Source organism: Thalassophryne amazonica, chromosome 20 (assembly GCF_902500255.1).
Source record: "Thalassophryne amazonica chromosome 20, fThaAma1.1, whole genome shotgun sequence".
Taxonomy (NCBI): Eukaryota; Metazoa; Chordata; class Actinopteri; order Batrachoidiformes; family Batrachoididae; genus Thalassophryne; species Thalassophryne amazonica.
The window spans coordinates 25566376-25580646 of NC_047122.1; the positions used below are offsets into that span (position 1 = coordinate 25566376).

General features: G+C 40.2%; 1 protein-coding gene across 2 annotated transcripts in view; it reads right to left on the bottom strand.

Moving 5' to 3' along the window:
- LOC117501549 (semaphorin-6D-like) overlaps positions 1-14271 on the bottom strand; it is a 187857-nt gene that overhangs the window by 173024 nt on the left and 562 nt on the right. The window lies entirely within an intron of this gene.

The window sequence follows — 14271 nt, forward strand, 5'->3', positions numbered from 1 at the left end:
TTCCAATAGTGAGGGAGGTGTATGTTACACCCCAAAATTCTGCTTGTTTCACCTCGTCCTTGATGAACAACATCATCAACACTCAATTCACGTTAGCTGCAGCAGATGGTCAAACAGTCCAAGGCTGTGACCGTGCACTGTGATCACGCATGCAGCACAAAGTCATACATTTTCTACTTTTTAGTGTTTGCAGCAGCGACACAGACGACCCAGACATTCATTTACCAACAATGATGAAAGATAACAGCAACAGATGAACTATTTTAAGTGCAGAGACACACGTTTTCTATCAGAAAGCAGAAAAATGTGTCATTACACATAAAATGAAGCCAGAGTCACAACAGTACATTAACAATCAGAGCTTTTTGCTTTTCTAGAACATTGTACAAAAAGCCACAGTTCTGTTCCACTGTCCAATGAAATAAACAAACAAAATACTGCATCCCATTGTCACAGACGGCATAACAGTAATTCTGCTATAATAACAATATGACGGTTTTTCTACCATCGACATCTGAATGCAGCATCACAGCAGCTGCTAAAATTCTGTTTATTTAATCAAACAGCAACAAATGACAACACAAGACACGGGACAGGTTGAAACCTGAGCCAGCCCATGAGCAAACTCATCAGTGACAGTAGTAACGAAAAACTGCCTCAGTGGTTTTTGATTACAAGGAGAGAGAAAAAAAAATGAAGCAGGCCAGAGTGACCCCATGGTAGAGCACCTGCTTTGACCAAACGAAAAATAAATAAAATATCAGAGAACAATAACAGAAAGGTTGCCAACTAGACAATCATATCCAGTGATTGGTGGCCTGTCAGGGGTGAACCCCGCCTCCCACTCAATGACAAATGGGATGGGCTTCACCTATAACTAGAATAAGCAGGAACAGAAAATAGATAGATGGATAAAATGCTCATATGTAGTCCAGTGGTGTGGACTCTAGTGGCTATAATGACAGGATAACAAAAATGACAAGTCAAAGGAGTTCCAATTAGTGTAAAATGAGTGATTTAAAAGTAAATAAAACAGATAAATTCTGTTAAATCTAACTTTTAAGCAATTGAGGCTTTTATCCAAGGTTAACCTTGTTTTCTCTCAAGATTTTTGAACATCTTATTCACACTTTTATCAAAACTGGTCTTGACCACTGTACTGTCCCATCCTGTCGATGGCTGATGCTGAGACCCTGATTCGTGCATTTGTCTCTTCTAGATTGGACTACTGCAATGTTCTATTTTCTGGTTTACCGCAGTCCAGCATTAGGGGTCTCCAACGGGTTCAAAATGCTGCTGCCAGACTTTGACACAAAGCAGAAAGTCTGACCACATCACACCCATTTTGGCATCTCTTCACTGGCTTCCAGCACCCCTGAGATCAGATTTTAAGGTTCTGCTACTAACCTATAAAATATTTCACAGACTGGCACCACCCTACTTAGCCAACCTAATTAAACCCTATGTACCGGCCCGGGCTCTGCGTTCTCAAGGTGCAGGACTACTTTGTGTCCCTAGGGTGAATAAAAAGTCTGTGGGTCACAGAGCTGTCTCTTATTGTACACCTGTTCTGTGGACTGATCTCACTGCATCAATAAAACAGTCAGATTCTGTAGAGACTTTCAAGTCCAGACTTAAGATGCACTTATTTTCCCTTTTGTATTGCTAGCATACTGGCATAGTATGTTACTATGCTTTTTACTCTTTTAATTCATTTTATTAGGAAACGGAGCGGGCTGCGGCCTCAACTTTATCTAAAGTCTGGGTCTTTTAATGAAGCTTAGCGCAAGTGGCCGGCGATCACCTTAGTATTTCTTCTGGTTTTTTTGTTGCTCAATGCTGACAAATTATACTGTATTTGTTGTCTTTCTGCCGCCTGATTCTGTTTTTTCTCTCCGTTTGAGGTGCGGCTCCATTCAGAGATGAGAGTGGGGTCTATTTCTGCAACGCTCCCGTCCTGTGCACCGGCAAAATTTTCTGTATATTTGTTTTGTAAATTGTGTCAGTAGCATGCCCTCAGCAGAGGGTTACCCCTCTCAGTCTGGTCTGCTTGAGGTTTCTTCCTCAAATCATCAGAGGGAGTTTTTCCTTACCACTGTTGCCTGTGTGCTTGCTCTGAGGGTTGGTAAGGTTCGAGCTTACTTGTGTGAAGCACCTTGAGGCAACTTTGTTGTGATTTGGCGTTATATAAATTAAAATAAGTTGAATTGAAATTACTGTACTTTATGTTCGTCTTAGCCACGGCTCCCTCACACACTTATAGTTCTTCTGGAATGCTGCTGCTCATCTTGTGTCTCACTCCACTCAAGATGTTTAAATCTTTTCATGGTTCAGCTCTAATTTCACTTTGAGTTCACTAAGGTCTGTGGCCCAGCTGCTCTTAGTCATCCTTAAAGCACGTCTAAAAACCCCATACCAGTGGGGTCCAAGCTTTCTCAGCTGTGGAATGGGCTCCTTCTCTGAAGTCGTCTCCCACATTGCCAGGTTTTAAAACTCATTTATATAACTTTTTTTTTACTCTGAATGACAGTGATGTGTTCTTATGCAATATATCTTTTGTTTCTTGCACAGCACTTTGTTAAATGCTACTGGGTTCTTTTATAAGTGCTCTATAATAAAGCTGGTTTTCTCCAATTCAAGCAGAAAGCATTTTAAAATCCATTTCCCTTAATTAATGTAATGCTGCAGTTAAATGGTAAATGGAGTCCATTTCTATCATACTTTCCCGTATTTTTAACAAGACACACACATCAGTGGTTCAACTGCACAACAGAACCAACTTGGCCAGGAAGGACTTTGCTCAAGGGACCTTTGTGATTTTCCTGTGTGATGGGGAATCAAACAAAGAATCCGAGGACTTCCCACTAGTCCTAGAGTCCAATAGTCCTAGGATCCGTTAGTCCTTGTATTAAGGAGAGCATGTTGAAGTTGTTTTTACATTTATGGTAGACTATATGTTGCACTAAAACAGGTTAAGTAATGTTATAAATGTGTGACAATTAAGAAAAACCCATTAAATTTTGGTGACATACCATTATTTGTTGAGTTTTAATTCAACTGATTTATAGACAACTACAATTAAAGGTGATTAATGGTGTATACCAATAGAATCCTATGTTTTACTTTTGTAAATTGAACAAAACTGGATCTGGGTTTTTAGCTTTTTGAAAGTACTACATTTATTTGTGAACTTTAAAAATCAGTTTGGGGTTGTAATATTCACCATCAAATCATATCAAGAGGTTCGGACCAGTGGACCCTCCCTAGTCCATGGGCCAAACAGATTTTCAGTACCATTTAATTAAGGTGACAAAACAACACTTAGAATCCAGCCTCAGTGTACCATGGCCTACAATAAAAAGGAATGATAACCATCAGGGTGGCAGCTGTAGCCAGGTAGGGGTCAATGAAGAATTACACAGAGGTCAAAATGTAGAAATCCTTCAATCATGGCGAAAACTACACATTATTTGTCTGATCATAACGATTCCAAAAAGCTATAGTTTGGACTATCTATGACTGAATGTTCAGGAGTTATAGGGTAAAAACAGCAACAATGGTGACAAAGGTCAGTTTGTGTTTGTCCTGGTGTCAAAGGGTAAAGTTTAGAGCCCGACCGATATATCGGCCGGCTGATATTATCAGCCGATATAAGCCCTTTTTAAAGTACTCAATATCGGCCGAAATTTTGCCGATAGAACGCCGATAATTTCTCCACCATTTCTGCACCATTTGTCCAGTAGATGGAGCTCTGACTCCATTCAAATGAGAGCTGCTTACACCCCTGCTTAAATGTGTTCATCACTGGCCCCCGTAGTTCGCCATCACACTGCACTGATCGGCTGACAATAGCATACAAGTAAGTTTACAAGGATGTTGTTTGTAATAACTTTGTGATTACATTCACCCCACATTTCTGCCGTTTCATTTCAACTCAGTTTGATTAACTCAGTTTATGTAGTAATGTGTCAAATGTGATTCATTGCGTCGGTCCCACGTTGTGTAGCCCTTATTTCTAGCATGAAAAACTTTCATTTACTGCTAAGAGGTTGAAACATTCAGATTCACTGGTCGTCCGGAAGGGTTCTTGGAATTACTGCCATTCGCCATTAACCCTCTGGGGTCAACGACGCCGTATACGACGGCTGGGACCAATCTTTACTAAATTGTAAATAACCTTTTAATGATATGAGATAGAAGCTTACTTTTTTGCTGAAAAGTTGATTCCGCGAACTTTCGATCCATCGTTGGCCATCTTGGTACTCCTCATAGAAGATGTGTGATGACATGCGCAATATGTGTCCAATCAGAATTGGTTCTCCATCACATGGTTTTCCAAAATCCAATCGTAGGGCAGATTTTTTTATTGATATGGCAAAGATAGTTTTCAGGAGTGATATCTTACTAGTTGGCCCATTTGAATAGCCCCCTAACTGCTCCAATTGCTTTGTTTGCATTTTTTGAACTTGAAAATTCTTCTCTGTTATAAAGTTAATCAATATGAGGACAAAGCTTCAGCTTTTAGCTCATACCTTTTTTGTTGAGGGTCCAAAAAAGAACATTTTATTCATTAAAAAAAAAATAATAATAATATCAGCTGATTTATCGGCTATCGGCAAATCAGCCGATTTATCAATTATCTGCATTTTTTTCACCCAAATATCGTTATCGGCATCAGCCTCAAAAAATCCATATCGGTCGGGCTCTAGTAAAGTTGCTCCAATTTCAGTAAAAAATGATGCAAATTATTGCTTGGGTTAATAGGGTTCTAAAAAGGAATAGTTTGCACCATCTGTCTTGCTTAGTTATCATGTTAAGGGGTAATACAGTATGTCACATGCCATAGAATCCACGTCAACCTTGTTTGACTTTTACTTTGCAGTCCAAGCATTCAACACAGTCAAAACTATTGCATTTATTGATCCTTTTATTTCAACCAATAATTTGCACATTTCTTTACTGAAATTGAAGCAACTTTAACTTTGACCCCTGTACAAACCTAAACTGACACTTGTCACCGTTTTTGCTGTTTTACCCCATAACTCCAGAACATTCAGTCACAGATAGTCTAAACTATACCTTTTTGGAATCATTATGATCAGACAAATAATGTGGTATAGTTTTGAACATAACTGGAGCATTTTTAAATTTTGACCTCTGTGTAATTCTTCATTGACTCCTACCTGGCTACAGCTGCCACCCTGGGATGGCTGTCATACATTTTTGTGTGGGCCATGGGACACTGTGGCCGGATTCTAAGGATCATTTTGTCACCTTAAGTGGTACTGATTCAGTCAAAATTGATGACTGGCTCATGGGCTATCCCTGAGAACCCTCTGACCTCTGTACCCACTCAAACATCGTTACCCCAACTCTAAACTTCAGTGTTTCATTCCTGCTGAACATGAAGTAATCAGGTTTTGTTTGTTTGTCATTTTAAACAGAGATCTGGTTTGGCTGGGACCTTTACTGAGCTCTGTGTTGGTGTCAGCTCGAATCGATGCCACACTGAGTTTGAAGCTTGATTCAGGCCTGCATTCGTGCAACCAAAGGTAGATTTGTTGGTTTCACGCTGTTCGTACTCGCTCTCACGTCACCTTGAGCTCTGATTACAGCTGCATTTTGTTAATTGCATCATTAAAAAATTTTCCTGGCAGCTGATTAACATTAAAAAAAAAAAACTCAACGGCACTGAAAAGTCGAGAACAGCTGCTGCTGCTGCTGACACTTCATTAGTCCCAGTATCACAGTCGAATCCTGCGCTGCTATTATTTGATGTCAGAAGTCCATTTCTGAAATTCACATTTGAACGTCAGAGCTGACAGCGAGCACCTCCACGCGCCATTACCCAGCAGCCTCTGCAGTGTGAACGCAAGGCTCGGCTCGGCTCATTAACACGGTAGAATGTTTGTGTAGAAAAGATCCACCGAGTTCGGCTGCAGTCTATTAGTGTCCATTAGTACGACACAAACATCAATTACCTGCTGCGTGACGTACAAGTATAGGGTCGCGTGCGCTCTACGTTTTAGGCTTTTAGCAGCCGCACCACATTTAAAGGGTCGCATTATTTCAGCAAGCGAATATCTGTCATCAAGTGTCTGAAAGATCGCCAACAAATAGGAAGAAGCTTATCCTGGCCACGCCCCCAAGAGAGGCGCAGCAATGCTGCAGTCATCTCTCCCCTCCAGACCATGTGGGCGTGTCCCAGAGGTTTGGATTATGTGCTGTGTGTTGACAGATGCAGGAAACTGACTGCAGAAGCAACAGAAGTCTTTCCCATCACAGCCTCTGAAATCTGAAAATCCACGGTGTCTGGATGGCTTCCCTCACCTGCAATCTCCGTGCACACTCACATTTCTGAATCGCTGATTTAATAGAGACTTGAATTGTGTCCGTCCACTTTTCTCCAATTTTTCTTCCAAGTTAAAAAATAATCATTTTTTCCCCCCATAAATACGCCTTATTTTATCTGATATCTGGATCTGATTTGTTGCCAACAAACAAATAGGTTCCTTTATTCACTGTTCAGAAAAATGATGAATGGCAATAATGAAGCATTTTAGAAACTCATTAGTGCAGATTAATTTTTGTTTTTTCCCCCAGCACAAAGATTAACGATGAACGTGGCCGAGATAATCCACATGTTGCTGTGGAAACGCTGCGTGTGCAACACGTCTGTTTATTCTGCTGGCTTTCAATTAAAGACAATATATATATATAAATAAATAAAAAGGTGTGCACACTTATTCACACGCAAACGTGTACAGCTGTGCCATTCTGCCATACAGAGGTCACACAGAGGTCATCTCTGTGGTTTTGTGGTCTGAATGCGATTTTCCCCACATTCCACCTTTGAGCTCAAATGTGAGCCAAGAGTTTTGTGACAAAAACCAGAACAACCACGGCCCTTCGCAAAGCCAAAAGCTCCAGATTCCAAAGTTCAACAAATCTTTTTTTAATGAAACATGTTTGTTCAACTTAAGGGACAGAGAATCTGATTTATAGAGGTCTTTAAACTATTCGATAACGAGGTCAGACATTGTTCAAGGCGCTTCTACACATTATACACTGTTATTTTCTTTTTAAACACTAACAAAACTAGAGCATCGCGCTCAGTGCGCAAACCTCTGCCAACATTCATTCATTCATTCATCTTCTACTGCTTAGTCCAATTAAGGGTCGCGGGGGGCTGGAGCCTATCCCAGCAGTCAGAGCGCGAGGCGGGGTACACCCAGGACAGGACACCAGTCTGTCACAGGGCCACAAATAGACAAACAAATACACACACACACACCTACGGACAATTTTAAAGATTCTAATCCACCTAACCCGCATGTCTTTGGATATGGGAGGAAACCGGAGCACCCGGAGGAAACCGACGCAAACACGGGGAGAACATGCAAACTCCACACAGAAAGGCTACGGGAATTGAACCCACGACCTTCACGCTGTGAGGCATCAGTGCTAACCACTAAGCCACCGTGCTTCCACCTCTGCCAACACTAGTTTACAATTATAAAAATTTTTACCTTGGGAAAAATTTTCAAGGTCAAAGTTCTGTTAGAAGTGGCTTTTCTTAAGCTAAAATATAATACAAAATATAGATCAAAAGGGCTTTCCATGTTAATATCAAATATCTGCTAAATCCACAATACTGATCAGATGCGGATCAAACTTAGTCTATACATTGAGAGTGCCAGTTTGCACCTCATTGTCACAAATCAGAGTGATTGAGGCACTTTTGATTGAGATATAATGCAAAAAGTACACCAAATGAGTTTTTCAATATTAAATTCAGACGTCCACAAAATCCACAATCCAGATCAGATCCGGATCAAACTTTGTCAGGGGACAGTGAGTGAGTGTCAGTCTGCACCTCACATTTAAATATGAACATGATTGGGGCATATTTGATGAAGATATAATGTAAAATATACATTAAATAGGGTTGTCAACGTTCAATTTAAATGGCCACAAAATCTGTAACGTGGATCAGATTACAGATTTGTCAGTCAAAGGATACCATCCTGCATAACACTTTCAAATATGAAACAAATTTGATCTTTTTGGACAGTTATGAATTTTTAAAAATTTGTTCAATGTTAAAGATAGGGCTTCTTCCAATTTTCAAAGATTTTTTTTCAGATTTAGACCTTTGACCAATGACCTTGAAAATTTAATCACTTCTTGCCTATCAAGATATGAATCTTCAGTAAAACTTTCATAGCAATATATGACAAATTGTGGGCTCCAGGCTGTTCAAAAACAGACAGACAGACAAACAAACAAAATGGGTGAAAACATAACCTCCGCCCAATTTGTTTGGCAGAAGTAACAATCCTAAATCCACATCGATCCCAGAATGCCCAGATTATAGTAAAACACAACTTACTTGTTCATAGTGCTAAAAAAAAAAAAAAAAAAAAAAAATCAGGTTTCTTGATGGAATTTTATTTAAAACAGTTTTGAAAGCTCCTTTTCCAAACAGAAAAAAAAATAAAAAATTTAAGTCCTATGGTATTTATCATATAACACTGCAGTTCCACAAAACACCAAAAACGAGATCACGGCTATTAAAAGGTGCCGTGTTAGGAACTCTGCTCGATCATTGGCTGATCCGTTCTTGTGGGAGGCACCGGCTGTGATCAGTGAATCAATAACAGTAAGAAAATTCATTCTGTGACTGTCACCATCTTTAACATACCGCAACTCATCACTGTTACAGAGGAATCGTTTTCTTTGAGACTGAACCATTTATTTGACTATAATCTTCTCCTCGGGTCTTTGGGGTTCTACATGCTAAGAATATTAAAGAATAAATCAAACTATACAAGTGATGAGATGACAGTGAATAAATAAAAAAGATGATTTTTATGTTGTACTTTCTAGTTTTTATAGTTCTCCACTGAAGTTCCACCGGCATGAACGGATCGTGGCTCTGCCCCTTCACTTTTCATCCAATCACAGAGTTGTTGATCATGGTTTCTCGTTAGTAAATTATCTCGAATGACTGACTCCAGTTTGTCTAATCAAAGGCTCACTTTGACAGGAAAAAGTGAATTAAGTGGATTTGTACAATCTGGATCAGGAGATCCTGGATTTCTAGATTATCTTGGTTATTTTAAGTGACATATGAAGGATTGGGCAGAGCAGCAGGCAACTTCAATCAATCAATCAATCAATGTGGGTTCAAACTGTAATTCGGACTCATTACAAATACAGATGTTTTCATTCATTCTCTCATTTTCTGATGCTCAACCAGATCTGGATCCCAGGGGCTATACACCAAGCAGCTCATCCCACACTTCCCTCTCCTCGACAAAGTCCTTTAATGCTTCCTTGGGGATCCCAAGGCATTCCCAAGGCCAGCTGGGAGATCTAATCCCCCCACCACCACTAGATTACAAATCCAGGTCTGTCGCAAAATTTCCCCGTTGAAAAAGAAAAAAGTATCCAGAGATTCAAAGACAAAGACAAATCAAGCAGAAAAATTTTAGCAGCAACATGAAGAAATCTGCATCTGGTTTCAGAACATTGCAGTGTGTTTGTCACTTTTCCTTCTCGAGAGAAAACAGAAAACCAGGTAACAGATTTTATGTTGAGATATAAAATTATTATTTCACATAAAGTTGAGAAGAAAAAGAAATAAAACTCATTTGCATTTAATGACTTCACAGCCAACCAGAGACCTGACAGCTCAGACAGGAAAGTGGTTTTCAAAATAAATTGCAGGGCTGCAATGACATTAGAGGAGAAGAGACAAGAAAATGAGGATGAAGAGGAGGACGGCTGACAGACAGAAAAATGGAAAAAAGACACTTCCCCTCCAACAGTCTGAACCTTTGGAAAAAAAAAGAAAAAAAAAAAAAGAATTAAAATTAAATTGAAACACTTCAATATAAAAACGACCAAATATGGTCAACATGACCACTTCAGCCAACATGCTGCTTCAGTCACATCAGAGAAGTCAGAGAAAGTTATTTCAACTGAACTTTGAACATAACGATTTTTTTTTCTTTTAATTGGAAGCCAGAGCTCCGCCCCCTCGGGGCGTGTGATGTAGCATCCTGCAGCGCCGGCAGTACAAAGAGGAGAAGGCGTAGACAACAATCCTGCACTGGCTGCCGCCTGAGAGGTTTTGGTGTCGGAACTCTCTTGATTTTCTTTAACAGTTACAAACACGCGGTGCAAACAGGAAGCTGTGCGTTCCCTGCAGTGACATCATCGCTCTGTTCAGCCTGGTGCAACAGGCACCAGACCATGACATCATCAAAGTTCTCCACAGAGAGCACCGTCGACACGCTGTCAGTGTCAGCGGGTTGTGTACTTGCTTCCGAAACAGAAGGTTCCCGGGTGAAGGTCACCCGAACCCCATTCTTTATATACAACAGGAAGGGCACCGAGCGCATAAACGTGCGAGTCCAAACCCGATCCACAGAGCAAAAACATTCAGCTTTCAGCAGCAGGACTGATCACAGTCTCTCAACACAAAACATGGACTCAGGATTCACTCAGGATCCAGTTTTTCCTCTGAACACACACAGACACAAAATAAATAATAAAAATAAAAAGATGTGCTAGATTTACTACACTGAGAATACTTTTTTGAGCATGTAAGGAAATACTACAAACAAGTGTCACAATACATCTATTTGTATTAAACCGTATGGTACACACACGGCCATTAGGTGCACGGAACTCTACGCAGAATACACGGCACGACAGTACGATTATGCACGTGCATATTCTTTTCCATAAGTAACCGACATTTCGTGTGCTGCACCACTGATGTCCACAAACTGTGTCCCTCTAGTCTCATGCTCTGTGCAGGAGGCAGGGTGGGGCGGGGCGGGGCAAGGCCAGCCCCCTCACCCTGCTCTCTGTGCTTTCAAACAGATGAAAGTGCGAACCAACCATCTGAAGCAAGAAACTTTGAAAGCATAAATTAAATTGGTTAATTTACCTTTTTCTTCTGAAATATGTAAGTAAGTAAGTAAGTGTTAATTATAAAGCGTCTTTCACAGACCAGGGTCACAAAGCGCTGCACATGGCATACAAAAATAATCTAAAAATAACATACGAAATCAATAAAATACAATATTAGGCTAAAAAGCTAACTTAAAGAAATACGTCTTTAGTTGCCTTCTAAAAGTATCTATACAATCCAGAGAATGAAGGGCACAGGGAAGCTCATTCCAGAGGCTAGGCGCCACCGCTTTAAAAGATCTGTCCCCACGAATTTTAAAACGGGTCCGAGGAACCATCAACATATTCTGATTGAACGACCTGAGGCTCCTGGAGGAAGCATAAGGCTGGATCAGGTCCCTGATGTACTCCGGTGCCTGTCCATGCAGAGCTCTAAAAGTCAATACCAAGATTTTGTAATGAATCCTGTAAGAGACAGGCAACCAATGCAAAGTATTAAGAATAGGAGTAATACGGTCCCTCCTGCGGGTGCGGGTAAGCAAGCGCGCAGCAGAATTTTGCACATCCTGCAGGCGGGCCAACTCCTTATTCAGACAGGTGAAAAGACTGTTACAATAACCCAAATGCGATGAGACGAACGCATGAACAATCATCTCAATCAACTCTTTGAAATAAACAAAATCTGTAGTTTTGGTCAAAAGCATTTCCTTTCAGACATTATTGGCATGAATGTCTTTCCATACATCTGAGCTGAGCTCTTGCAGCTGGCTGCGCTGCACATCAGGATGTAATTCATAAAGAATGCAGGATATCTCATTTTGGGAGGAAAAAACATTTTAGTCGATTGTAGTTTATTGTCTGTATTCCAGCATTTGGAAAGAGGAGTCATTTTATTTAAAGCGGCAATTTGTTTTGAAGTTATCAATTCTGATCGGATTCTGTCTCGGCAGAGAGCCGAGCAGCATTTGGAGCTGTGCCAATGGAACAGAGGACGATTCTCGTTTCTTGACTACAACAAGACAAGAGTCCCAGTTAGTGACTTTAATCCACACAAAAGTGACTCATGATTGACATTTTAATGGCTTTGAAAGGGGTTAAGAAGCAGACCTGCCACTTCTGAAGTGCAGCAAATCAAAGAACCAACGAGCTAGCGGATCGAAGCACTGCTTCATTGGTTCACGCTTCAAAGTGGAGTTGAGCTGCAGACGCGGTTGATTACAGAGCTGTTGCAGGGTCTGTAATCAACATAGAGAAATGATCATTTTCCCGACAAACACCCTCAAAAACAACGGCCGCTCTGAAGAATCGATAAGGGAATCGTTAAGCAAAAAGACTATTGATATCAGTGGATCGAATCAATTCTTAACGATACCAGAAAAGAACCGGTTCTCAATACCAAACCCTAGTCAGGAAGCAGCGGTGGCAGCGAAGTTAGTGCTTGTTTCCAGTGCGGAAGGTTCGCGGTTCAAACCTAGCCCTGCCTATTCTCCATGTGGAGTTGCATCTGGAAGGAAAACCTGTGCCAAAAATCAACAAGCAGATCCACGTCAGATCGGCAGTGGTGACCACAAGCAAAACCAGGGAGAAGCTGACTTCATTACTACGTGGCATACAAACAAAGCATTGCGCTGCAGAATAAATTCATCTCAATGAGAATGACGAGATGTGATCCACTTCATAAACATTTAATGAAAAAAAGTTTCTATCGACACTTTGCCTCATAGTGCTGAAGTGTTTGACGGTAGCTCTTTGCTGCTCACAGATTACACCTACTGAATAAATACTGAACCATGATGAATAAACTCAACCATGACACCCCTAATAACAGAGAGTCTGACACCACATTTGTTTAATTTGTGCTGCTTTGCTCTGGACACATAAAGATCATTTTATTGTATTACCTTCCACAGATTTCCGGGTTCACAGGAAAACCTACAGATATTTTCAATGTAAAATATTTTACGGACTGTAATTCAGTTTTTGTTACTGGTTATAAGTCCTGTGACTTACATTCTGAAGTGACTTGCATGTCAAAAACACAGTGGTGTAACGGTCCTCGTCACCATCATCACAGTCAGTTTTCAGTAAAGCAGGGAAACAAGAAACAAAATATTCCCTAATGTGTGAACTTTGACCTCTGGCTCATCATTCAGAACTCTGACATAAACACGGAACAATGAAAATATCAGCGCGTCACCGGATCTGATCGCCATTGTGGACCTCTTCAGTCATCACTCCGAAGACAAAACTAATCAGTGACGTCATTAAACATTCAACTCCCCACAAGCCCCCAATTATCTGATTATTTGGCACAGCGCCCTCTTTTGGCCAGTTTTAACTATGACGGCAGCAAACTCGAATCAAAATATGTGATGTCAGAGAAATTTTACTTTGGGCAGAGATGGTTCCGGAAAGCAACGCTATGGAGACATAGCCGGCAATCAATTCACCCTATTGAGGTTTAAAATCCTGCAAAATTTCAGAGAGGTGGCTTTCACTGCCAGGTGTATTATATAATTATTATTAATATTATTATTATGGTTTAATGGCTACAGAGTCACTTCCTTTACTTTGCCTAAAATGCTTTGGTTTCATGTGAATCCTGGAGCTTCGCATTTACAGAATCAAAGTTAAAGAACCTCAGAGTAAAACATCCAAAATACACCATCAGTAGTCTAAACCTTTAAACCAAATTCAGAAAGCAGTTCAAGTCCAAAACATCCAGATGAAGCCCAGATCAACCAGAAATCTAAAAACGAGCATGCAGCAATGGTCAAACATCAGTCCAGAATTTACACTTAAAATTAACCCCTAAAACTGGACATAAGACAACCAGGTTCAAAAGGTTTATTCTGAAAATCCAACAGATGTAAATGCAAGTCTGGAGAGTTCGAACAGTGTCAATCTGTGTTTGACCTCTAAATAAAGAACATGGGAGAAATGCAGCTCAGATATCATTTATTAATATTTAAAAGATAAAACTGCACGTCTGTCTATTTTACACTTAATAGTAACCCTTAAAAAACATTAAAACATGATATTTTGAACCACAGCTCAGAGATAAAAATTCAACAGTTTTCCACTGAAGTCTGGTAGCTTCATCCATCTGACAATTAATCTGCATATTAACCCTTATAATTATGAATCCAGTTTTCAAACGTTTTAAAGGAAGCCTGGTGCTTTTCTTTCTAAAGGCATCATGAATTATAAAGTCAAATTTGGCTGATGTCAGATCTGCTGCTTTTGTCCCTGCAGGGATCAGAACTAAAACCTAAAAACCTCCAACGTGAAGCCTTAAAATCCCACCTGAAAACCACATTTACAAATTACATCTGTGATTTAAAT